The 25718-nt window shown below is 39.4% G+C and overlaps 1 protein-coding gene across 16 annotated transcripts in view; it reads right to left on the minus strand.

The window, feature by feature from the left end:
* R3HDM2 (R3H domain containing 2) overlaps positions 1 to 25718 on the minus strand; it is a 156065-nt gene that overhangs the window by 125973 nt on the left and 4374 nt on the right. The window contains exon 2 of one of the 16 annotated variants that reach the window (XM_047786997.1): positions 5051 to 5168. The exons of the other annotated variants lie outside the window; for them this stretch is intronic. The gene's annotated coding sequence lies outside the window, so the exon portion shown is untranslated. The remainder of the gene's footprint in view (positions 1 to 5050; positions 5169 to 25718) is intronic. 16 annotated transcript variants of the gene reach the window in all.

The raw sequence follows: 25718 nt of genomic DNA on the forward strand, positions 1-25718 counted from the left end.
TAAAAAATAAATTGACCGAAACACAAATATATAAATTGATGAGTTCAAGGAGTTTCCTGGTGGTTTAGTAGGTTAAGGATTTGATGTCACTGCTGTTGGTTGGGTTACTGCTGTGGTATGGGTTCAGTCCCTGGCCTGGGAACTTATACATGCTACTAGAGTGGACAGAGATAAATAAGTGAATTCATAATGACAGTTAAAAAAAAATCAGGGAGTTCCCGTCGTGGCGCAGTGGTTAACGAATCCGACTAGGAACCATGAGGTTGTGGGTTCGGTCCCTGCCCTTGCTCAGTGGGTTAACGATCCGGCGTTGCCGTGAGCTGTGGTGTAGGTTGCAGACGCGGCTCGGATCCCGTGTTGCTGTGGCTCTGGCATAGGCCAGTGGCTACAGCTCCGATTCGACCCCTAGCCTGGGAACCTCCATATGCCGAGGGAGCGGCCCAAGAAATAGCAACAACAACAACAACAACAACAACAACAACAACAACAACAACAAAAAAGACAAAAAAAAAATCAGTCATGAATGCAGGATGTTAGTGAACAAACTCATTATTTTGAAAAGGACAATAACTATTAATTAAAATAAGGCCTCAAAGCATCTGTCTCACCTTTCCCGTACAAGATATGCCTGAAAGTAACCAAACAGGTGATAAGGGAAGTATCTCTATAAAAGTATTCCAGCGAAAATAAATCTTAAAATAATACAATTTGAATATCACGATTTTGTAACCCTTAATGAAATTCATAAAGGATGTAGATAATGATCCTCAGTGGTTGCTAACATCATGAAAATCAGACTAACAGGCATCATACACTTCCTCCTAACAGAAATACACTATAAAGTATTCTAGCCAAAAACACTGAATCGGAATCTAATCAAGTCTAAAGACGTAAATGTCAATTTGAAGGAAATACAAGGGACAGAGAAATATGTTAAATGACACTACTTGTGATGTTGAACACCAAATCCACCTGTGAGAAACTACTTGACAGAAGACCCAGTTTCTTTAACAAATAAACTGGTGGGAAAAAAGGAGAGAGAGGAAAATTTTCAGATTAAGTGTTTTTTTAAAGATATATTGACATACTATAAGGTATAGATTTTATTTGGATCCTATTTTAAACATACAGGCTGTTTTTTTTAAAAAATGATACAATCAGGGAAATATGAACATATTTAATATTAAGGAATGATTTTTAATTATTTAAAAGTGCAAATGGTATTGGTACTATGTTTTTAAAGTCATTATTTAGGGATATATACTGAAATATTTAGGGATGAAATAATACAGCATATTTGCTTCAAAGTAGTCAGAAAAGGAGGTAGGATTATAGATGAAATAAGATTAGCTATAAACTAATAACTGTATATGGAGGTTCATTTTACTATTCCACTGCTTTGGAATGTTTGAAATTTTCCATAATAGAGTCTTTTAAAAAGCAAATCTCAAAAAAGGAAAATAAACATATTTGAAATATGGCCACTGAAATGAATTTTATATACTAGTCTTTTATTGAAGCCCAGTTCAATTCCTACCTCATCCCTAATCTTTTTTACACTGATTTCTCTCTTCTTTTACATTTGTTTGTACTGCACAACTAGACTCAACTAAATTTTACTGCATTCTGTCTATACTACAGAATCTAATCCATTACATCTACTGCTGTTTTATTAATTGTTCATGTTTTATCTCCACAGCTAGCCAGTAAGGTCTTTGAACACAGAAATTTTTGATCCCACAGCCCTAGAATGGTCCTAAACCTTCTAATGGTCCCAAGTACCTTATCTGACACTCAAGGAGTCTCTGAAAAACCCTGGGACCAATAGAAATGTGCAATAAATTTAAGCTTTTACTGTAGTAAAAGCATATAATATTGTCTTATTCAAATTTTACATTAAAATGCTGAATTTCCAACAAGTTAGGACAAGCTAATAAACAAGCCACAGTAATACCAGATCCGAGCTGCATCTATGACCTATGCCACAGCTTGTGGCAAGGCTGGATCCTTAACTCAGTGAGTGAGGCCTGGGATAGAACCCACATCCTCATGGATACTATGATGGGTTCTTAACCCGCTGATCCACAATGGGAACTCCCCCTTTATCCTTTTAAAAAATGTCTTGGAGTTCCTGTCGTGGCGCAGTGGTTAACGAATCCGACTAGGAACCATGAGGTTGCGGGTTCGATCCCTGCCCTTGCTCAGTGGGTTAACGATCCTGCGTTGCCATGAGCTGTGGAGTAGGTTGCAGACGCGGCTAGGATCCCGCGTTGCTGTGGCTCTGGCGTAGGCTGGTGGCTACAGCTCCAATTCAACCCCTAGCCTGGGAACCTCCATATGCCGCAGGAGCGGCCCAAGAAATAGCAAAAAAGACCAAAAAAAAAAAAAAAAGTCTTTATTCCAGCACCATTTGTTGAAAAGACTACATATTCTCCAATGTATTGCCTTTGTTCCTTTGTCAAATATTAGTTGACTATATTTGTGTTATTTCTACACACTCTATTCTGTTCCATTGATCTATTTGTCTATCCTCTCAAAAAACTACACTGTCTTGATTACTGTAGCTTTATAAGTCGTCTTGTCAGCCTTCCAACTATTCTTCTAATATTCCATTGGCCATTCTGGGTCTTTTGTCTCTCCATATAAATTTAAGAATAAATTTGTTGATAAAAAAAACAAATAACAACAAAAAAACTGCTAGAATTTTGAGTGGGATTGCTTTGATACAGAGATCAAGTTGGGAAGAACTGACACCTTGAAAATGCTGAGTCTTCCTATCCATGAACTTGGACCCAGATGATATACTGAGTTATGAGTTAACATAAAAAGAGAGACTTCTGGTTTCTGGTCTAGCATGTAAGAATCCTGGGAGTTACCATGTAATTGGGATGAACAAATCAGATTCCATATTGTATGTTTCTTTTACCCTAATCTTTGTATTCTACTGCTTCTGCCACAAATTAGTCACTAAAGAGATGTTGGCATAGCTTAAAGTATACACAATGGTCCACCTTTGGGAAGCCTGCCCCGCTTGCCTGAGCGTTAAACTAAAATACCTTGTTTAGCTCACAGGAAACATCCTGCCAGGCCAACCTATGAATGGCTGCAAGAAAGAAGAAATTAACACATTGCCTCCAGAGCCTAGCCAGAACCAGGAAATATTTTCAACAATTTACTGCCTTTTTTACTTTATATCCTCACCTCGCCGTCTTTGTTCTATCAAAGAAACTAGCATCCAGGAGTTCCCGTCATGACGCAGTGGTTAACGAATCCGACTAGGAACCATGAGGTTGCGGGTTCGGTCCCTGCCCTTGCTCAGTGGATTAACGATCCGGCGTTGCCGTGAGCTGTGGTGTAGGTTGCAGACTCGGCTCGGATCCCGAGTTGCTGTGCCTCTGGCGTAGGCCGGTGGCTACAGCTCCGATTTAACCCCTAGCCTGGGAACCTCCATATGCCGCGGGAGCGGCCCAAGAAATAGCAACAACAACAACAACAACAAAAAAGACAAAAGACAAAAAAAAAAAAAAAGAAAGCAAAGAAACGAAACTAGCATCCAAACCCAGGCAAGATAGTTCTTTGGGACACTAGTCCACCATCTTCTCCATATGCCAGCTTTCTGAAAAAAGTTATTATTCCCTGCCCCCCAAAAAAATTTTAAAAAATTAAAAATTAAAAAGTCTTTAAATAATGGATTTTTTGGAGTTCCCTGGTGGCTCAGCAAGTTAAGGATCCAGCATCACCACTGCCATGGCAGTTTTGATCCCTAGCCTTGGTACTTCCCACATGTAACATGACATAGATGAAAACAAAAAAACCCTGATTTTCTTTCCTCTAACCATAAAGGAAATCCGTGCTATTATGGAGTTCCTGTCATGGCTCAGTGGTTAACGAACCCAACTAGCATCCATGAGGACAAGGGTTTGATTCCTGGCCTTGCTCAGTGGGTGAAGGATCTGGGATTGCCATGAGCTGTGGGGTAGGTCACAGATGCGGCTGGGATCCCAAGTTGCTATGGCTGTGGCATAGGCCAGCAGCTAGAGCTCCGATTCAACCCCTAGCCTGGGAACCTCCATATGCCATGGGTGTGGCCCTAAAAGGACAAAAAAAGAAAAAAAAAATCCATATTCTTTATAAATAGGGATAAGTGAAATGAAAAAATCATCATGCTACATTCTTCACATTTTGTCCCACTAAACAGTGAGTCCTTCAACCAAAGCTTATTTCCCCAAGGAACACAGGGAACTTGTGTTCTATAATTCCTTTTCTTTTTTTTTTTTTTTTTTTGCTATTTCTTGGGCCGCTTCCGTGGCAATATGGAGGTTCCCAGCCACCATCAGAGTTGCAGCCACCGGCCTACGCCAGAGCCACAACAATGCGGGATCCGAGCCACGTCTGCAACCTACACCACAGCTCATGGCAATGCCGGATCGTTAACCCACTGAGCAAGGGCAGGGACCGAACCCACAACCTCATGGTTCTTAGTAGGATTCGTTAACCACTGCGCCACGACGGGAACTCCATGTAATTCTCTACAGAAGTTCTAACAGGAAGGAAAGGAGAAACAAAGCATGTGGGCTTAATTCAATGAGTAATACATAGATAGTTTTTTTAATTTTTATATATTTCACCATCTGTATAAATCCAGGGTCAGAAAAAAACATACATTCCATTTTAACAGAATTTGCTTGGTTTCATAATAATTGGGGGGGGGGGCATTTTTTCCAGTGTCCTTACAATTTCTTATTACAGTGGCACCAAAGTCTCACATTTCCAATTGCCAAATAGAGTAGTAATAAACACATCATATTCACTCTATGTAAAATCCTACTCTATTTTAACCCATATTTCAATTAAACTACCATTCCTTTTATTTGCTATTTCTTATGCTGAGGTCCTGCTTAATGTCATAACAGATTTTCATATTTCATGCACAATTAAGTGTAAAATAACTTTTCCTCAAAATATCCTACACTAGTATGAATCCACACATATGCAAAAACAATTCTAGTGTTATAAAATTCACCCACAAGGACCCAAGTGTAATGCTCACCTGATCTCTAACTCAAATGGACTGCCTCATCCATCCAGGTGAAGTGTAAGAATTGCACTTATCAAGCATAATTTGAGGAGACACTGGATAAAAGAGTAGAGAGCCACCAGCAATTCACCTAAGAAGGTAAAAAAATGATCCCTTTCACTGCCCAGGAGCCTAGGCTCTACCAAGTTTGCAGCAACAATCAAATAAAATTCTGAGAAGAGTTTTGACTTTTCACTGGACTCTGTGTCATAATTAAGTAGTCTGGGTGACAGTGCAAAAATTAATTTGAAGCTACCTTTCCTCTTCTTTACTCTGAAAAGCTGAATATTGTCTGTCTTGACTATTAATAATCCCCAGAGATTTCAATTCTGCAGGAGCTCTACATGGTTCTAAATTTAGCCAAGTAATAGAAGTAGTTGGAAGGCATGCAATTCATTTTAATATCTGTACTTTTACACTGCCAGGCAGCTAATTTTTAAAGTACTCAGAGCAATCATCCACATAAAAGAACAAATATATGAGCCGTATATCAATCAATAGGTTAGTAATTGTGTTAATTAAAATATTACCTATAACTTCTGGAAGTAACCAACACTGCCCCCTCAAAAACATATATTTCTTCCACAGGGATAATAGGCAGGATTTTAAATATTTCAATAACACACGTTAATAGTAAACCGCTTTCCTTACAGCTTATGTTTCCACATCAAGGAAATACATGAGAGATTTAAGAAGTTTCACTTTCAATGAAAAGTGTTTTTATAGGTGGAACTCATATGTCTTGTTTCAGGTAGAGTCCCAGAGCAGGATATTTTCAAGCTGTTAGACCATAAGCGACTGGGACAAACCAGATCCAATTCTAAAATAATTCTATTCTATTCTGGATTTTCTTTTCCTTTTTTTTTCTTTTTTAGGGCCGCATATGGAGGTTGCCAGGCTAGGGGTCGAATAGGGGCTACAGCTGCCAGCCACAGCCACAGCCACAGCCTGAGCCATGCCAGATCCGAGCCATGTCTGCGACCTACATCACAGCTCAAGCCAAGGCCAGATCCTTAACACACTGAGCGAGGCCAGGTATTGAACCCTCAACCTCATGGTTCCTGGTTGAATTCGCTTCTGCTGCGCCACGACAGGAATTCCTATTCTGGATTTTCTAAAACATCAGAGCTCATAAGGAGGCATGAGACCATACGCTGGCATAAACATTCAATATAGTAAACACCCTACACTGTATTCACAGACCAATGTGTAAAATATATGTGTAGATGAAGATACAGGTTCAAAGCACAAAGTATAAAAGACCTGGTTTAGAAGTTTACCTAAGGAGATTTTAATTCAAAGAGCAGAAAATAACAAAGAGGGAGACAACTCTTAAGTGACTACACCACAGGAAGAAAAAGAGTGGATTACATAAAAAGTAAGAAAGATACGGATACATATTTTCACCTTCACATGTCACCAAGTTAGGGGGAAAAAAATACAATAGCAATTTTCTGCCCAATGCCCCATCTCCAAGGCAAATCATCAGTGCTGCCTATAATTTACTTCATTCTGAGAAATAATTCAATTTAGACACTTTACTATCAAAGCACTTCTGGGAAGACACAGAAGGTCTTTAATGTGGAATCCACTCTTATTTTTTGTACTGGAAATAATTGATCTCATAAAGATAGCAGAAGATGGATAATTAAGAATGAGAAGCAGTTTCCCTTTAAAGGAACCATTCCCAGAGTTCCCATTGTGCCTCAGCAGAAATGAACCTAACTAGGAGTTCCTGTTGTGGCTCAGTGGGTTAAGAATCTGACTGGTGTCCAGGAGGATGTGGGTTCAATCTCTGGCCCTGCTCAGTGGGATAAGGATCTGGCACAAGCTGCAGCGTAGGTTGTAGATGTGGCTGGTCTGGTGTTGCTGTGGTGTGGGCCAGAAGCTGCAGCTCCTATTCAACCCCTAGCCTGGAAAATTCCATGTGCTGCCAGTGTGGCCCTAAAAAGGAAAAAAAAAAAAAAAACCAGAAATGAACCCAACTAGTATCATGAAGATTTGGGTTTGATCCCTGGCCTTGCTCAGTGGGTTAAGGATCCAGCGTTGCCCTGAGCTGTGGTGTAGGTTACAGACGTGGTTCAAATCCCATGTTGATGAAGGCTGTGGTGTAGGCAAGCAGTTGTAGCTCTGATTCGACCCCTAGCCTGGGAAATTCCATATGCTGCAGGTGTGCCCTAAAAATAAAAATAAAGGAAACATCCTTTGCAGAAATTATTGGTTCCAGGTTTGGGGCAAGTAAAGTACAAAGTGAGCCCAAAATACTTTGTTGTGCCAGAAGGTAAGGAAGTCCTCAAAACCTGACCAGGATAAGTCAAAAAGACACAGGAGTCAGTTTGAAGGGACTCCCACTGACCAAATTATAATTGTTGTACATTTAATACTAAGTATTTTGAGTTTTTTTTTTTTTGGCCATGCCCACGGCACATGAGAGTTCCCAGACCAGGAATCCAACCTGCATATCAGCAACCCAAGCTGTGCAAATAACACCACTTCCTTAACCCACTGCACTACAATATTAGTCCCTATTAAGAGTATTCTTAATATCGATAATAGATTGTAACTAATTTTTTAATACCAAATCTGTAGTGATTCTTAAAAACTAAAAAACAGGAGAAATAAAATTCCTCCTGGGGTTTTGTTTTTTTTTGTGTGTTTTTTTTTTGGCTGTACCCTCTGGCAGCCACCAATGTGTTCTCTGTAGCTATAAAGTTTGCTTTTTCATTTTTTTTTTTACAATTTTTTTTATTTTCCCACTGTACAGCAAGGGGGTCAGGTTATTCTTACATGTATACATTACAATTACATTTTTTCCCCCACCCTTTCTTCTGTTGCAACATGAGTATCTAGACATAGTTCTCAATGCTATTCAGCAGGATCTCCTTGTAAATCTATTCTAAGTTGTGTCTGCTTTTTCATTTTTTTAAAGACTCCACTTAATATATTTTGGAAATTTAACTCTTTCAAATATAATTTAAATAAGCTCATACAGTACTCATCTTTCTCTGACTTAATTTCACTTAGCATAATGCCCTCAAGGTCCATCTATACTGTCACAAATAGCAGTTCCTGCTTTTTCACTGCTGTACATTTCCTTACATTTTTAGTATATATGTGTGTATGTATATATACACACACATCCTCATCTTTATCCATTCATTTGTTGCTGGACACTGAGGTTGCTTCCATGTCTTAACTATGAGAACAATGATGCAATGAACAAATACCTCTTCAAAATAATGATTTCATTTCCTTCAAATACATACCCAGAAGTGGGATTGCTGGGTCACCTGGTAGTTCTACTTTTTGGCTGCGCTTATGGCATGTGGAAGTTCCTGGGCCAGGGATCCAACCCACACCACAGCAGCAACCTGAGGCCTGCACTGACAATGCTGGATCCTTAACCTGCTGCACCACAAGGGAAATCCATAGTGGTTCTATTTTTAATTTCTTGAGGAACCTCCATACCACTTTCCAAAGAGGCTATCCCAACTTACATCCTCACCAACAGAGCAAGAGTATTTATTCCCTTTTCTCCACATTATCACCAACACTTGTTTCTCTCTTCTTTTTGATAACAGCCATTCTAACAGATATAAGCTAATCTCACCGAGGTGTTGATTTGCATTTCCCTTATTAGCAATGTTAAGCACCTTTCCATGTACCTGTTGGCCATCTGTATTCATGTCTTCTTTGCAAAGATGTCTATTCAGTTCCTCTGCCAGTTTTTTAATCAGATTGGTTTCTTTTTTTTCCCCATTGAGTTGCATGAGTTCTTTATATATTTTGGATATTTAACTCTTTCAAATATGATTTTTTGTAGTGATATACAATATTATGTAAGTTATGAATGTATAATACAGTGATTCGTAATTTTTTGGCTGTGCCCATGGCACGTGGAAATTCCCAGGCCAGGGATCAAATCTGCACCACAGCAGCCACAATGCTGGATCCTTAACCTACTGTACCATAAGGGAACTCCCAGTGAGTCAGAATTTTTAAAGGTTATGCTCTATTTAGTTATTACAAAATACCAACTATATTTCCTTGTTGTACAATATATTCTTGTAGCTTCTTTTATACATAATAGTTTGTACCTCTTTCAAATATATGATTCGTAAATATTTTCTCCCATACAAAAGGCTTTTTCATTTTGTTGATGGTTTTCTTTGCTGTGCAAAAGATTTTTAGTTTGATGTAGTCCCACTTATTCATTTTTGCTTTTGGTGTCAAATCCAAAGAATCATCCCCAACATAGATGTCAAGGAACTTACCATGTTTCCTTCTACAAGTTTTATGATTTCAGGTTTTACTTTCAAGTTTTTAATCCACCATTATTTTTTGTGTTTGATGTCATATAGTAGTCGTTTCCTTTTGCATGTGGCTGACTAGTTTTCTCAACACCATTTAGTGAAGAGACTATCCTTTGCCCAGTATCTATTTTTTGGCTCCTTTGACATAAATTGACTGTAGGTACATGAGTTTTTTTCTGGATTCTATTCTGTTCCATTAATCTATGGGCCTGTTCTTATGCCAATACCATACTATTCTAATATCTATGACTTTGTAATATAATTTGAAGTCATGAAATATGAGAACTTCAGTTTTGTTCTTCTTTCTCAAAATTTCTTTGGCTTTTGGTATCTTTTGCAGTTCCACACAAACTTTAGGATTGTCTTCTGTAAAAAAACAGCACTGGAATTTTGATAGGGATTATACTGAATCTGCATATTGCTTTCAGTACTATGTACATTTTCACAATATTAATTCTTCCAATACATGAGCAGAGAATATCTTTCCATTTGTGTCTTCTTTTCACCAATGTCTTACAGTTTTCAATGTACATGTCCTTCACCTCCTTGGTTAAACTTATTCATAGGTATTTTATTCTTTATGCAGCAATTGAAAATGAGAGTTTTTAAATTTTTCTGTTATTGATGTATAGAAATGCAACTGATTTTTGCATATCAATTCTGTATCCTTCAACTTTACTGAATTTTTTCATTAGTTCTAACGGTTTTTGGTGTAGTGTTTAGGATATTCTATATAGAATTATCATGTCATCTGCAAATAGCTTTACTTCTCTTCTGATTTGAATGACTCTTATTTCTGTTTTTGCCCAACTGCATTGGCCAGGACTACCTATACAATGTTGACAAGGAAAACTTTCAGCTTCAATTCAGTATAACGTTAGCTGTGGGCTTGTAATGTATGGGTTTTATGCTATTGAGGTATACCACCTCTTTGCCCACTCTGCTAGGAGTTTATATCATAAATGAGTGTTATTTTTGTTTTGTTTTTGTCTTTTGAGGGCCGCCCAAATGGCATAGGGAGGTTCCCAGGCTAGGGGTCTAATCAGAGCTGTTGCTGCTATGCAAGAGCCACAGCAACACCAGATCTGAGCTGTGTCTGCGACCTACACCACAGCTCAATGTACAACGTATCCTTAACCCACTGAGCAAGGCCAGGGATCGAACTCAAAACTTCATCGTTCCTAATTCGTTTCCGCTGCTCCATGACAGGAGCTCCTCCAATGTTTTTTCTGCACCATTGAGATGACCATGATTTTTGATTTTGTTAATGTGGTGTACCACTGATTGACCTGTACATGCTGAACCACCCATGTATCCCTGGAATAAATCCCACTTGATTGTGGTGTATGATCCTTTTAATTTATTGAATTCAGTTTAACATTTTGTTGAGGATTTTTGCATCATCAGGTATGTTGGCTTGTACTTTTCTTTTTTGTAATGTCCTTGTCTGATTTTGGCATCAGGGTTTTGCTGGCCTCATAAAATAAGTTTGAAAGTGTTCCCTCTTCTATTTTTTGGAGGAGTTTGAGAAGGATTGGTATTAATTCTTCTTTAAATGTTCGATAGAATTTAACAGTGAAGCCATCTGGTCTTGGACTTTTGTTTGTTGGGAGGTTTTTGATTACTGATTCAATCTTTTACTAGTACAGACATACCTTGGAGATATTGCAGGTTCAGTTCCAGATCACTGTAATAAAGCAAGTTAAAAATTTTCTGGACTTCCCAGAAAATATTAAAGTTATGTTTACACTATATTGTAGTCTATTAAGTGTGCAATAGCATTATGACTAAAAAACAATGTACATACCTTAATTTCAAAATATTTTATTGCTAAAAATGCTAAAACAATACAACAGTAACATGGACAATCACTGATCATAGATCATGATAACAAATAATAATGAAAAAGTTTAAAATATTACAAGAATTACCAAAATGTGACAGACACATGAAATGAGCAAATGCTGTTGCAAAAATAGGGCCAAAAGACTTGCTCAATGCAGAGTTGCCACAAACCTTCAATTTGTAAAAAGTACAGTATCTATGAAGTGCAATAAAGCTAAACTCAATAAAATGAGGTATGCCTACAATAGTCTGTTCCGATTTTTCTATTTCTTCATGAATTAGTCTTGGTAGATTATGTTTGTAGGAGTTTATCCACTTCTTCAAGGTTGTCCAATTTGTTGGCATAAAATTTTTCAAAGTAGTCTCTTGAGGTACCAGGCGTTAATATCTCTTTGATTCTGAGTCCTCTTTTTTCCTTGGTGAGTTTGTCTCTTTAGCTTATTTTTTTAAAAAATAAATAAATTAAAAAAGGAGTTCCAGTTGTGGCTCAGTGGCTAACGAATCCAACTAGGAACCGTGAGGTTGAGGGTTCGATCCCCGGCCTCGTTCAGTGGGTTGAGGGACCTGATGCTGCCGTGAGCTATGGTGTAGGTCGCAAATGCAGCTAGGTATCTGGTGTTGCTGTGGCTCTGGCATAGGCTGGTGGCTACAGCTCCGATTTGTCCCCTAGCCTGGGAACCTCCATATGCCATGAGGGCAACCCTCAAAACACAAAAGACAATAAATGAAAAAATAAAAAGCTCTTAGTTTCACTGATCTTTTCTATTGCTTCTCTATTTCACTTATTTCTACTCTGATATTTGTTACTTCCTTCCTTCTACTAACCATTGATTTGTTCTTCTTTTTCTTGTTCCTGGAAGTGTAAAGTTAATTTGAGATCTTTCTTATTTCTTAATGTAGGCATTTGTCAATAGGAACTTCCCTTTGGAAGTGCTTTTGCTGGATTCCATAGATTTTATATTTCGTATATTTCCATTGTCATTTGTCTCTGGGTATTTTTTAATTTTTTATTTCTTCTTTGACCAATTGATTATTCAGTAACTTGTTGCTTAAGCTCTACATGTTTTGTGAATTTTCCAGTTTCCTTCTTGTAACTGATTTCTAGTTTCATACCACTGTGATCAGAAGATTCTTGATGAGTTCCCTTCGTGGTTTAGCAGTTAACGAACCCGACTAGTATCCATGAGGATGTGGGTTTGATCCCTGGTCTCGCTCAGTGGGTTGAGGATCCAGTGTTGCCTTGAGCTGTGGTGTAGGTCAAAGACATGGCTCGGACCCAGTGTTGTTGTGGCTGTGCGTAGGCCAGTGGCTGCAGCTCCAATTCAACCCCTGGCCTGGGAACTTCTATATGCCAGTGGTGTGGCCCTAAAAAGCCAAAAAAAGAAAAAGAAAGAAAAGATTCTTGATGTGATTCAATTTTCTTAAATCTATTGTTTTGTGGCCTAACACCTGATCTAGCTTAAAAACTGGTGTGTTATATGGAAGAATGTGTATTATCTTCTGGGGGGGGGGGCATGTTTTGTTTTGGGCCATGCCTGCAGCATATGGCAGTTCCCAGGCCAGAGATCAAATCCGAGCCATGACTATGACCTATGCCACAGCTACAGCAACACCAGATCCTTAACCTACTGCACCAGACCAGGGATCAAACCCACACCTCAGCAGAAACCCAAGTCACCACAGAGACACCAGATCCTTAGTCGGCTGTGCCACAGCAGGAACTCCCTATTATGTTGTTTTTGATGGAGTGCTCTATATATGCCTGTTAAGTTTAACCTGTCATTTTAAGGCCAATGTTTCCTTACTGATCTTCTGTCTGATTTATCCACTGATGAAAGCAGGGTATTAAGGTCCCCTACTATTATACTGCTATTTTTCCCTTTAGATCTGTTAGTAAGTATACTTATATATCCCTAAAACCTGCCCCCTTTCTTATCTCAGTTAGCAACACAACCCAGTCACCCAAGACAGAAACTTAATAATCATCTATTAACAATCCCTTCCCTCTCTTCTCATAGTCAACCAGTCTCCAAACCCCAGCACCATCTCCTGGATCCATCTGATCTTCTCAGTTCCTATCCCCTCTTCTCCACTCCCATCATTTATAGGAAGAGAATTTAGTTAATGGGACAAGACTTCTAGAGTTCTTTTTTGCCTCCAGCAGAGCAATCTATGTTCCCATGGTGGTTGCTCTACTGGCGTCTGTCAGTCTATCCCTGAATAACTAAAATCTCTAAGCTATCCTTGATGAACATGTAGTGTGAGTGAGAAATAAACTGTTGTTTTAAGCTACTGAGATTTGGGGGTTGGGTTTCTTACCATCATACCCAGCCCGTTCCTGATTTCAAAATCTTCTGCATAGACTACTAGAACAATCTCCTAACAAGTGTCTCTCCCCCTCTACTCTAAATCCCCTGTATTTTTCCAAATAAACTGCTACTAGAGTTACCTTTATAAAACAATCATTCCATTTCTCTGACTAAAATCTTCAGAGGTTCCTCTTTGTCTCAAAGTATTCCAAACTCCTTAATATAGCTCTTAAAGCCTAAAATTAGGCTCTATATACATTCTCTCCAGCCATTCAAAATAATGCTACCTCTCCATATATACTTAGTCTTTAATACTCCTGGCTTTGCTTAAGCTATTCTATCTGCTTGAAATGCATCCCCACCCTTATACCACCCTGACCCTACCTTTGCCTGCCTAGCAAAACAAACCTCTTGTCAATGATCCCTCCCATTCTCTCAATAGCTATTCAAATCTGGCTCTATTCTCAAGGCCCCTATTTTACCAAACCTCTTTACTGTAACACACCAGCCCCTTAATCCAAAAGGATAAGTCTCCTATATCACATGAATATCAAGGCCCTAAGGCAGGAGCTCCCTCAAATTCCTTTCTTTAGTTACCAAACATCTGTCCCCATGCCCATGCCATTCTTGGCCTTTTCTTTTATCTTAATGAAGGTGATAATAACTCTACTTCTGTTCTGGATTTCTTCTTCTCTTCATTCTCAAGAACTTCATTCCATTATCATATCACTCTCTATTGTCTTGCTTATTCCCCAAACATAAATATATGCTCAAGTCTCTCATTTTAAAAAACTCTTCCTTGAGAGAGTTCCCTTCATGGCTCAGCAGTTAATGAACCCGACTAGGATCCATGAGGATGCAGGTTCGATCCCTGGCCTTGCTCAGTGGGTTAAGGATCCGGCATTGCCATGAGCTATGGTGTAGGTTGCAGACTAGGCTCAGACCCTGCATCGCTATTGCTGTGGTACAGGCCAGCAGCTGCAGTTCCAATTCAACCCCTAGCCTGGGAACTTCCATATGCTGCAGGTGAAGTCCTAAAAAGCAAAACAAACAAAAAGAAAACAAAACCTCTTCCTTAAACCCCACTTATCTTCACAACTCTCCTCTCTCTCCATCTCTTTGCAATCATCTTGAAAAACAGGGTTTATTTGCCTTTTCTTTCCCACTTTCTATTTATTCCTCAACCCAATGCAATTTGGCCTCTTCTCTCCTCACTCCAGTGACCTTGTTCTCACTGACGTCACCAATGACCTGAGTGCCAAATCCAGTAAATTCTGTCCTTCTGACTATTCTGAGCCTGATGAACTCTGAGCTAGAATGCACAAGATGTTATGGAGGCACAGTGGAGATCTAGAAAGACTTCTTGTCAGGGGCTTATGAATCTTGAAGAGGTGACAGGAGTTATCCAGGTAGAGAAGTATGGGGAAGAGAGTTCTAGAGGAAGAACTGCCTATATAAAGGGTAGAAGTATAGAGCAGAACAGCACGATGCTTTTGACAAACTGCAAGAACAGGATGTGCCTACTCATGGGATGTCTGTAGGGATTAGTTAAGGAAAAGGCTAGAGTGGTAGGTAGGAGCCTGATCTAAAAGGCCTTATTTCAAAGACTAAAAAATATGAATTTTGTCTTAAAGTATGAAAACTATTGAAGGATTATGTTTAAATTTTTATTTATTAAAAAAAATTTTTTGGCTGCACCCACAGCATGCAGAAGTTCCCAGGCCAGGGATCAAATTTGCACCACAGCAGTGACCCAAGCCATATCCAGATCCTTAATTGCTAGGCCATCAGGGAACTCCAAAGGATTTCTTTTTTTTTTTTTTAAAGATCATGTGTATCAACTTGGGAACTGGATTGAAAAGTAAACTAAAATCAGAGTGTCCAATTTAGGGGCAGTCAAAATAATCCAAATTAAAAAAGAGAGGACAGGCGTTCCCGTCCTGGCGGAGGAGAAATTAATCTGACCAGAAGCCATGAGGTTGCGGGTTTGATCTCTGGCCTTGGTCAGTGTGTTAAGGATCTGGTGTTGCTGTGAGCTATGATGTAGGTTGAAGATGCGGCTCAGATCTGATGTTGCTGTGGCTGCGCTGTAGGCTGGGAGCTGTAGCTCCGATTCGACCCCTAGCCTGGGAACCTCCATATACCACAGGTGCAGCCCTAAAAATCAAAAAGAAAAAAAAAGAGAGAGAGAGGATCTAAAGTGGCCCTGCAGGTGCACAGGGATGAACAGATTCAAGAGATATTTAGGAGGTAAAATCTGTCAGATTTGGAAGTATCTGTGTTGTGTGTGTATGTGAGTATAGCTGTGAGAGGGATGAGCTCTTGGAAAGTGCCAAGGTGGATGCTGACATCATTTATGAGTTAGGGAATACAGGAAGATGTATATTTGGGAATAAAGGTGAGGTGTTTGGTTTTAAACTGGTTGAAATTTGAGATACCTGTGGAAATGCCTAATAGGAAGTTAGATGTTCCAGTCTGGACCTGGAGAGAGAAATCAGGGCTGGGGAGATGTTTGGGAGTCAACAATGTGTATATATATATATATATTGAAGTTGAAGTGATGGGTTCATCCGAGGATGATGTTGAGACTGAAGAGCTGAAGACTGAGGAAAGAACCCTACAGAACACTGACAGCTAAAGATGATGGCACAGGGTCCTAGAAGAAAATTGAAGAAGCCAGGAAGGTAGCTGAAAAACCAATAAAGTAGATGTGACAGGATCTTAGAGGAGAAAAACTTTCAAGGAGGGGGAAAGTAATCATGTCAAGGTGTAGTGGAATGTGACTGACTTGTCTAAGCTCTTTGAAAGTAAGGATTTGTCTTGTTCTTTTACACCCTTAGCATCTAATAATGTAGCTATTCATACGCTGGTTGAATTAGGTTGAATTAATGAATCCATTGAGATTCAATTTAAAATTTACCTTCTCTGAAAAGTTGAATCTAATCCTGCCATTTAGAGTTAAGCATTCTTCCTCTTTGCTCTCATATTACATTTTAGCACCACCTTGTAACACTTATGACCTTGTGGTTTATTTACTTTTTTTGTAATCTATAATAAAACAAGAGCTCCTTAAGGATAGGAACATCATGTCTATCTTGGTATCTTTAACATATAATATCTAACCAGTAACAGGCACTTATTAAAAGTTTGAGTAAATGAATGAGTAAATGAATTTTCTTAAGGTACTACTTTGGAAGCAGTGCTGTAAACCTGACTTGAAGATTACTCTTTGTATTGTAAAAATACAGAAGAACCAGAAACTAAGAGAAGATTCTCTAACAAAAAACTGTCTGGAAAGAAAACATATAGGTAATGTTTATTCTAACAAGGACTAAAAATAAACTGAGTTTGTCTAATTTCTAAGCTAATACTATACAATAGGCTCATAGTGCACAAGAAATTAAGTAATAGGACTGCATCTGTGTTAAGTGAAAAAAACCAGGCTGATAAAATGAAACCATGGCAAGTGAATGCCTATAATTCTTAATCAAAAATCCATAATCTTTCCAGAAACCCTCAGGTGGTAGATTGTGCATATATGTGTGTATAGTTAAATTTGTGTCCCCTACTGTGGGAAACGAGCAAAGCACAAATCAACAATAACGGACAGGATAGAACAGAGAAAACAGAAGAGACTCGCGGCCTAAAACACATTATGGATCTGAATAGATCCTTTGGCTAGATCCAGCCAGTCTGCTAAATTGAAAACAGTTTCTATTTCCTAACCTATAAGAAACTAATAGACAAATAGTTATGATGAGAAAAAGGAGAAAAAGAGAGCACATAGAAATAAAGCAACTTTTTATCTCTGCCAATATTAATATCAATGCTATTTTGTTATTTAATAGCACTGGAGAATATTATTTAGAGACCAGTAATTTGACCATGTTTATTATAGACTATCCTGTGAGGGAGGCTATGCTTGCTGACTGTGGGCACCAAACAGATGTAATATATCCCAGCAGCATGAAACTGGGCAAAGAGGTGTAGATACCTCTTTGTCTCTCTTCTGAATAAAAGTAAAATACTAAAGTTAGCCTAAGATTTCATTAAGTGCAGCTTTGATCTCGAGTGGCGCACATTTTAAATCAGTAGATGTATCACAGAGCATTACTGTACTTAACTTTGAGATACCTCCTAAAGTCAGTTTTCCTATACCCCAAAAGGAAACAGACCATCAACTCCATTTTACATATAGACACTGATTCAGCAGAGTTAATCAGGGTAAATTCTGGAAAGTCTCAGAGAACTTCAAAAAGGGTTAAAAATTCAAGTGTGAAGCACTGACTTTTTTTTTGTGTGTGTGTGTGTGCTTTTTAGGGCCACACCAGCAGCATGTGGAGGTTCCCAGGCTAGGGGTAGGATCAGAGCTAACAACTGCCAGCCTACAGCGCAGCCACAGCAACGCTGGATCTGAGGCACAACTTCGACCTACACTATAGCTCACGACAATGCCGGATCCTTAACCCACTGAGTGAGGCCAAGGATGGAAGCCATGTCCTCATGGATACTAGTGGGGTTCATTAACCACTGAGCCACAACGGGAATTCCCTGAAGCACCAGCTCTTGATTTGACTCCTTCACAAAGCCTATACAGAAACCAAACAGGCTTGATTTCCTTCAGTAGTCTTCCTGCCTTACTGGTCAACTATACTTAATTAATCAGCCATCATACACATTCAGTTAAAAAGAAAAAAATACCTATTTCTACACTATCATAGAGGGAAAACACTCCAAGTGCAAACACTTTCTCTTCCCATTTCTTCACAGTCAAAAATACTGCTAGGATGGAGAATAAAACACAAAGAACAAATTTTAAACCAAGTAACTCCGAAGTGAAAACAAAGAGAACTGGAAAGGGGGATAGCTAATATAAGGCTGAACATAACACAATGACGGGAAATGTACAGGCACCAAGGGTAAAAACTTAGTTCAGGATTTCAGTTGCTGGCTTTATTAATATAACTCTGGCCCAAATCAAAACTTTAACAGTGATCTCTCTTGAGTATAGTGTTAGCTAGGAGAGGCAAAACAACTGTCAAAACACAATCTACGACATGGACCTCTAGAACATATGCTTCAAATCATCTAATTTTTTTTCTTTCCTTCTCTTTTTCTTACAGCTAGTAGAGGAATAAGACAGAAATTACATGATCTAGAGAGCTCTTTTGGCACTGCAGAGATCACGATCCTAGCAAATTTAACTTCAGTGTGAGCAGAAAACTCAGAATGTTACATACAGAGGGAAATATGGTACAGTAAGTAAATAAGGACAAAGAGGAACCTAGCTTTATGGAAACCAGCTCAAAGAGGCAGACAAAATGAGAGGTTTGGAATGCCCTGAAAGGGTTCCAGAATATTACAAGAAAGGTTTTTGTTGTTGTTTTGGGGTGGAAGGCACCCAGTTGAAACAATGGTGTAACCCAAGGCAGCAAAATGTGAGGACAGGCAAGGTGAAATGTAAATAATTCATCTATAGCTAAAGCCTGACCCTCAAAGCAAAGGAAAAACAGCAAAATATAAGGTAGATGAGATAAAGCAGCCATATTTTTTTTCTTTTTGGGGGGGCACACCGAGGGCATATGAAGTTCCCAGGCTAGAGGTAGAATAGGAGCTGCAGTTGCCAGCCTACACCACAGCCAGAACAAAGCCAGATCCAAGCTGCATCTATGACCTACACCTCAGCTCACAGCAATGCCAGATCCTTAACCCACTGAGCAGGACCAGGGATCAAACCCGCATCCTCATGGATACAAGTTGAGTTCGTTACCACTGAGCCACAACAGGAACTCCTTTTTTTTTTTCTTTTTGGCCACACCCGTGGCATGCAGGAGTTCCCTGGCCAAAGATTAAACCTGCCCCACACAGCAACCCAAACCACTGCTATTAGAATGCTGGATGCTCAACCTGCTACACCGTAAGAGAACTCCCCAACAGCCATATTTTTTAAAGACATCTTTTGCCCAGCCTTTGTACTGGGAGCAAGAAGACATTTAAAACCTGGAGAAAATGACAGATTTTAGTTTTCTTTAGCAGAAGGGTAAAAACTAAATGAAAGACTAGAAGATTAGGGCAAGGAGGAGAGTTAAAGGCCATCACAGTCACTCAAATGAGAGATGATGGTCTCTCAAGCTAAAGAAGTGGAGAGAAATGAAAAGATTCAAGAGAATTGAGGAGATAAATAGGCTACATAACTTGATGATTACAGGACATTAAAGAGTAAGAACGACTCAAGTATGACATCTAGGATTCAGGCTTACACAACTAAGTAGTATGATTCAAAGAAAAAAGAACTCAGAAAAGAACAGATTTCCATGGAAAAATTATTTCTGCTTCGGTCATGCTGAATCTACAGTGCTGTGTTAGTCAAATGGACATGCTCAAGAAACTACTGAATAAACGAGTCTAAAGCTCAGGTACGAGATCAGAACTAGAGACAGCAAATTGCCAGCTTATAACAGGTGCCAAGTGAAGCCAGCAGGGTGAATGGGTGAATGAGATTGACAGACTTATATAGAACAATGTTCTTCGTCTTCTTTTTTTCTTTTTTGTCTTTTTGTCTTTTTAGGGCCACACCCTTAGCATATGGAGATTCCCAGGCTAGGGGTCAAATTGGAGCTACAGCTGCTGGCCTACACCACAGCAACACCAGATCCGAGCCAGTCTGCGACCTATACCACAGCTCATGGCAACGCCAGATCCTTAACCCACCTAGTGAAGCCAGGGATCGAACCTGTGTCCTCATGGATACTAGTCAGATTCGTTTCTGCTGAGCCATGGCAGGAACTCCAACAATGTTCTTCTAAATGTCATCCAAGACAACTGACCAGAAATATCAGAAACACCTGGTATGTTTGTTAAAATACAGATTCCTGGAGTTCCCTTATGACACTGCTGGTTAAGGATCAAGTGTTGTCACTACAGTGGCTTGGGTCACTGATGTGGTGCAGGTTCGATCCTTGGTCTGTGAACTTCCATAAGCTCTGGGCACATACAAAATAAAAAAAAAAAAGAAGAAGAAGAAAATTCCTGGGCTCTATTCCAAGGCTGCTAAATCAAAAATCTCTGGGGATAAGCTCAGGAACCCACATTTCATTCACTCGTTCCATAAATGCATACTGAGGGGCTATTCTAGGCACTAGAAATACAGCAGTTATAAAATAAACAAGGTCCCTACACTATTAGGTTTTACATTCCAGGTATGAGTCAGACTACAGACAAGAAAACAGTGACACGATAGTGGCAAGTGCTATGGAGAAAATAAAAGAAAAATGCAATGAAGTAAGAATAGGAAAGTGAGGGAGTTCCCATCATGGCTCGGTGGTTAACAAATCCGAGTAGGAACCATGAGGTCACGGGTTCGATCCCTGGCCTTGCTTAGTGGGTTAAGGATCTGGCGTTGCTGTGAGCTGTGGTGTAGGTTGCAGATGCAGCTCGGATCCCGAGTTGCTGTGGCTGTGGCATCAGCCGGCAGCTACAGCTCCGATGTGACCCCTAGCCTGGGAACCTCCATATGCCGTGGGTGCGGCCCTAGAAAAGACAAAAAAAAAAGAATAGGAAAGTGTGGTAAAAAGTAAGTCAGAGCGCCTGGCAGGGGCGAGATCATGAAAGCTTCTTTGTGATCTTAAATTCTCCAAGAAATGCTTATGCCATTAAAGTTCAAGTCAGAGGTAAAGAGGGAGAATACAAGAGTAACCTTAAGGAAAACACGATTTAAGGGATGAGCAAGAGAAAAAGAGCCAGTAAGGCAAGTGGAAAAGAAAAAAGTGTCATTGAAACATTTCAAGAAAGAGAAGGGTCAACAATGATAAACCCCAGAAGAATTCCCTGGTGGCCTAGTGGCTAAGGATTTGACATTGTCACTGCTGTGGCGTGGCCCTGGCCTGGGAAGTTCCACATGCTGTAGGAGTGGCCAGAAACAAAAAAACAAAACAAACTTCCATAAAACTTGAAGAAGATAAAGATAAAATGGAATCCATTAGATTTAACAAGGGCTCCCATGTTCTTCACATTGATTTTGATGGCTACTGAAAGCTGCTCCACCAATATTAAACACTGACGACTTCTTGTACTGGTATACATTCACCTGCTCCCCATCCACAGCGTATTGTTTCTTGGAAGCTATCAGCTGGTTTCTGGCCTAGCTCTTCTTCCCTTTTCCCATGGAAACACAAAATAAGAGTAAAGAGAAAGCCTGTCTGTGAGTAGAGGGAGAAAATGATATTTCAAATGTATTCCTTAAGTTTGGATTGTCCCTGCTTTCCTCCTAGTTTGGATTGATTACTTTCCTCTTAGTTCTCTGTTATGAAGCTTATACAAGTCTGAACCACCACGGCACAAAGAAAGCGCACGTGCCAAAACCATGCACAAAATCTTTAACAGACAAAAATTCTTACAACTGACACCTGCAATAAAACACTGCCCCCTAAAATATGAACGGCATACTTGAAAAATCTAGTCTTTTGTTACGAATTGTTGGTATGCCACTTTAAGGTCTGATGGAGCTTTTAAGAAACAGAAAAAGTGCTTTGCTGATATGGAATATGGTCTTGATCACTGTTTATAATAAACACTGCAGCATAAATGTTGTTATCAACATGAAATATACCAAATGCAATCATACAAGGAAGATAATGAATCAAGTGGCAAAGGAAACTAGCTAATGTAGTTAAAAACATATCTCTGTTCTGTACACTAGACACGAACTGCACAGAAGACTAATAGTGGGAACAAAATTACCTCCAAAAAATCAAGACAGGAGTTCCCGCTGTGGTGCAGTGGGTTAAGAATCCAGCGTTGCCAAAGCTATGGCAAAGGTCACAACTGCATCTCCAAATCAATCCCTGGCCCAGGAACTTCCACATGCCTCAGGTGCAGCAAAAAAAGAAGATCAAGACAGAACTTGACTAGTCTGTGGTGCAGACCAAATTTTTCTTTCTTTTCCCACTACAGACTCACAACCAACAAATACCAATTAGAAATAAACTGAGTTATTTTAAACCCTGCTGATTACCTCACTTCTCTTTACACTTCCAGCTCTAGAGGATATGGACTTAAGCTGAGATCTTTTGGGACCTCAAAAGATACAAACTGTACGGATGCAAAACTATAGTTTTTACTTGCTTGCAAAAGATCTTGAGGTCTTCAATTTTAAAAAATCTGGGCGTTCCCGTTGTGGCTTAGCAGTTAGTGAACCCAACTAGGATCCATGAAGATGCGGGTTCGATCCCTGGCCTTGCTCAGTGGGTTAAGGATCTGGAGTTGCCATGAACTGTGGTGTAGGTCAGACAAGGCTCGGATCCCAAGTTGCTGTGGCTCTGGCGCAGGCCGGTGGCTACAGTTTCTATTGGACCCCTGGCCTGGGAACCTCCATATGCTGCAGGTGCAGCCCTAAAAAAAAAGGACAAAAAGACAAAAAAAAAATCTGTAAAGCATGCTATTAATGCTTTTAGAGAAATGGAAGAATGAGAGCATTGGTCTATGTCAGGGAAGAGATCTTACAAGAGCATTTAACAACTGGCTTCATTATTTCCCCCAAGAAGTGGATAAAGACGATGTGGTACACATATACACAATGGAATATTACTCAGCCATTAAAAGGAATGAAATAACAGCATTTTTAGCAATATGGATGGACCTAAAAATTATCATGCTAAGTGAAGTCAGTCAGACAATGAGATACCAGCATCAAATGCTATCACTTACATGCGGAATCTGAAAAAAGGTCAAAATGAATTTCTGTGCAGAATAGATACTGACTCACAGACTTTGAAAAACTTATGGTTTCCAAAGGAGAGAGGTTGGGGGGTGGGGGGGATGCTGGGGGTTTGGAATGGAATATAAAATTAGGTTGTGATGATCATGGTACAACTATAAATGTCATAAATTCATTGAGTAATATAAAAATAAATAAATAAAAATTCACTATCAAAAAACAAATAAATAAATAATAAATTGGTACAACCACTATGGAAAACAGTATTGAAATACCTCAGAAAACTAAATATAGAACTACCGTATGACCCAGCAATCCCACTCCTGGGCAGATATCCAGACAAGTTTTTTCCCTGAAAAAGACACATGCACCTGTATGTTCACTGCAGCACTATTCACAACAGCCAAGACATGGAAACAACCTAAATGCCCAGTGACAGATGAATGTCTTAGGAAGATATGGTACATATATAAAATGAAATACTACTCAGCCATAAAAAAGAACAAAATAATGCCATTTGCAGCAACATGGATGGAACTAGAGATTCTCATACTGAGTAAAGTCAGAAAGAGAAATTCAAACACCATACATCACTTACATGTGGAATCTAAAATATGGCACAAATGATCTGCCTACAAAACAGAAAAGATCATGGACATGGAGGACAGACTTGTGTTTGCCAGGAGGGAGGGGGAATGAGTGGAATGGATTGGGTGTCTGGTGTTAGATGAAAACTGTTGCATTTGGAGCAGATGGGCAATGGAATTCCACTGTATAGCACAAGGAACTATGTATCTATTCACTAGTGATAAAACATGATGGAGGATAATGTGAGAAAAAGAATATATATATATGACTGGGTCACTTTGCTGTACAGTAGAAATTGACAGAACATGATAAATCAACTATAATAAAAAAAAATTTTTTTTAAAGTGTGCCCAGTGACATACTGTGGAAAAAGGGAGATAAGCACAAGAGCGGGCCAAATCTCTACGGTCTGTTTGGGCAAAAGACAGGTCAGGCTGGGATTCTCTTACACAGATGCCAACAAGAACAAAGACATCACCTGGGCAGAGGAGATGCTGACAAAGTATCTGGAGAATCCCAAGTAATACATCCCTGGAACAAAAATGATCTCTGCTGGCCTCAGAAAGGGAGAAACGGCAGACAACACAAGAATTCAGCTCATGAATGGCTGATGAAGTATTTCTGTTGGACAGTCCCAATTTAAATAAGATTGGCTATGGCTAAATTAAATATGGTCAGTTTTTTTAATTTTGGTAGTAATTCCAGTTCAGTAAATATTATCACTGTTTTCTCCTTCTAAAGACATGACTAAACTTGAATAAGGAATATTAAACTTATCAGGGAGATGAGTTTAATATTTAGATTGATATATATATATATATTTTTTTTTTTGCCCAAGGCATGCAGCAGCTTGATGTGGGATCACGGTTCCCAAACCAGGAACTGAACCCAGGCCACAGAGGTGAAAGCGCCAAATCCTGACCACTAGACCAGCAGGGAACTCCTTTATATTTAGATTCCTATACTAGTCATATCATTTTTTTTTCTTTTTTGGCCGCATCCATGGTATGTGGAAGTTCCTGGCCAGGGACCCATGCCACAGCAGCAACATGAGCCACTGCAGTGACAATGCTGCTGCGCAACAAGAGAACTTCTACATTACCGTATTTAAACACCGAGAAGATCCCTTCACTATCCCATAGAACAGAGCATGCTTCACCTGTGTTTCAAGTTGTATTCACTAGCCTGTTAAGGCAAGAGCTGAAGATAAACTAACTATGTCCGCTTTACATATTTCATTAAAATTCTCTGTATCTAAAATACTGTCTTTTACTTAATGAAAGACATTTTAGTGTAGTTTATGTATAGTATTGAATAAAGAATATTTAGCATTTTTCAAAGAAAAGTTTTGACTATTGGGAGATATGACTACCTGAGGCTTTTGTACCTTTTCTCCTATCATCTCTCATCTCTAGGCTGGAGTTCCCAATTTGATCAGTTCTTTTTTTTAAAAATACAGAGAAACACTCTGGGAAACAATGTCAAAACTGGAAAGCTCAAACAGCTTTCCCAGCACAGGTTCAAACAGCTGAACTGAACAATTCACAAGAGATCTTTCAGGAAAGCAAAAAGAACACCTGGATTTAGGAAGCATCCCAGAATCCCTCCTTTCATACATTCCAAGTAAAAGTGATGAAACCATCGCAGATTATTGTAATTATGGCTTTCAACACTAATTTTTTTTTTTGTCGTTTTGCCTTTTCTAGGGCTGCTCCCGCAGCATATGGAGGTTCCCAGGCTAGTGGTCTAATCGGAGCTGTAGCCACCGGCCTACGCCAGAGCCACAGCAATGCGCCATCTGAGCCATGTCTGCGACCTACACCACAGCTCACGGCAACGCCACATCCTTAACCCACTGAGCAGGCCAGGGA

This window comes from Phacochoerus africanus, chromosome 7, assembly GCF_016906955.1.
Source record: "Phacochoerus africanus isolate WHEZ1 chromosome 7, ROS_Pafr_v1, whole genome shotgun sequence".
Taxonomy (NCBI): Eukaryota; Metazoa; Chordata; class Mammalia; order Artiodactyla; family Suidae; genus Phacochoerus; species Phacochoerus africanus.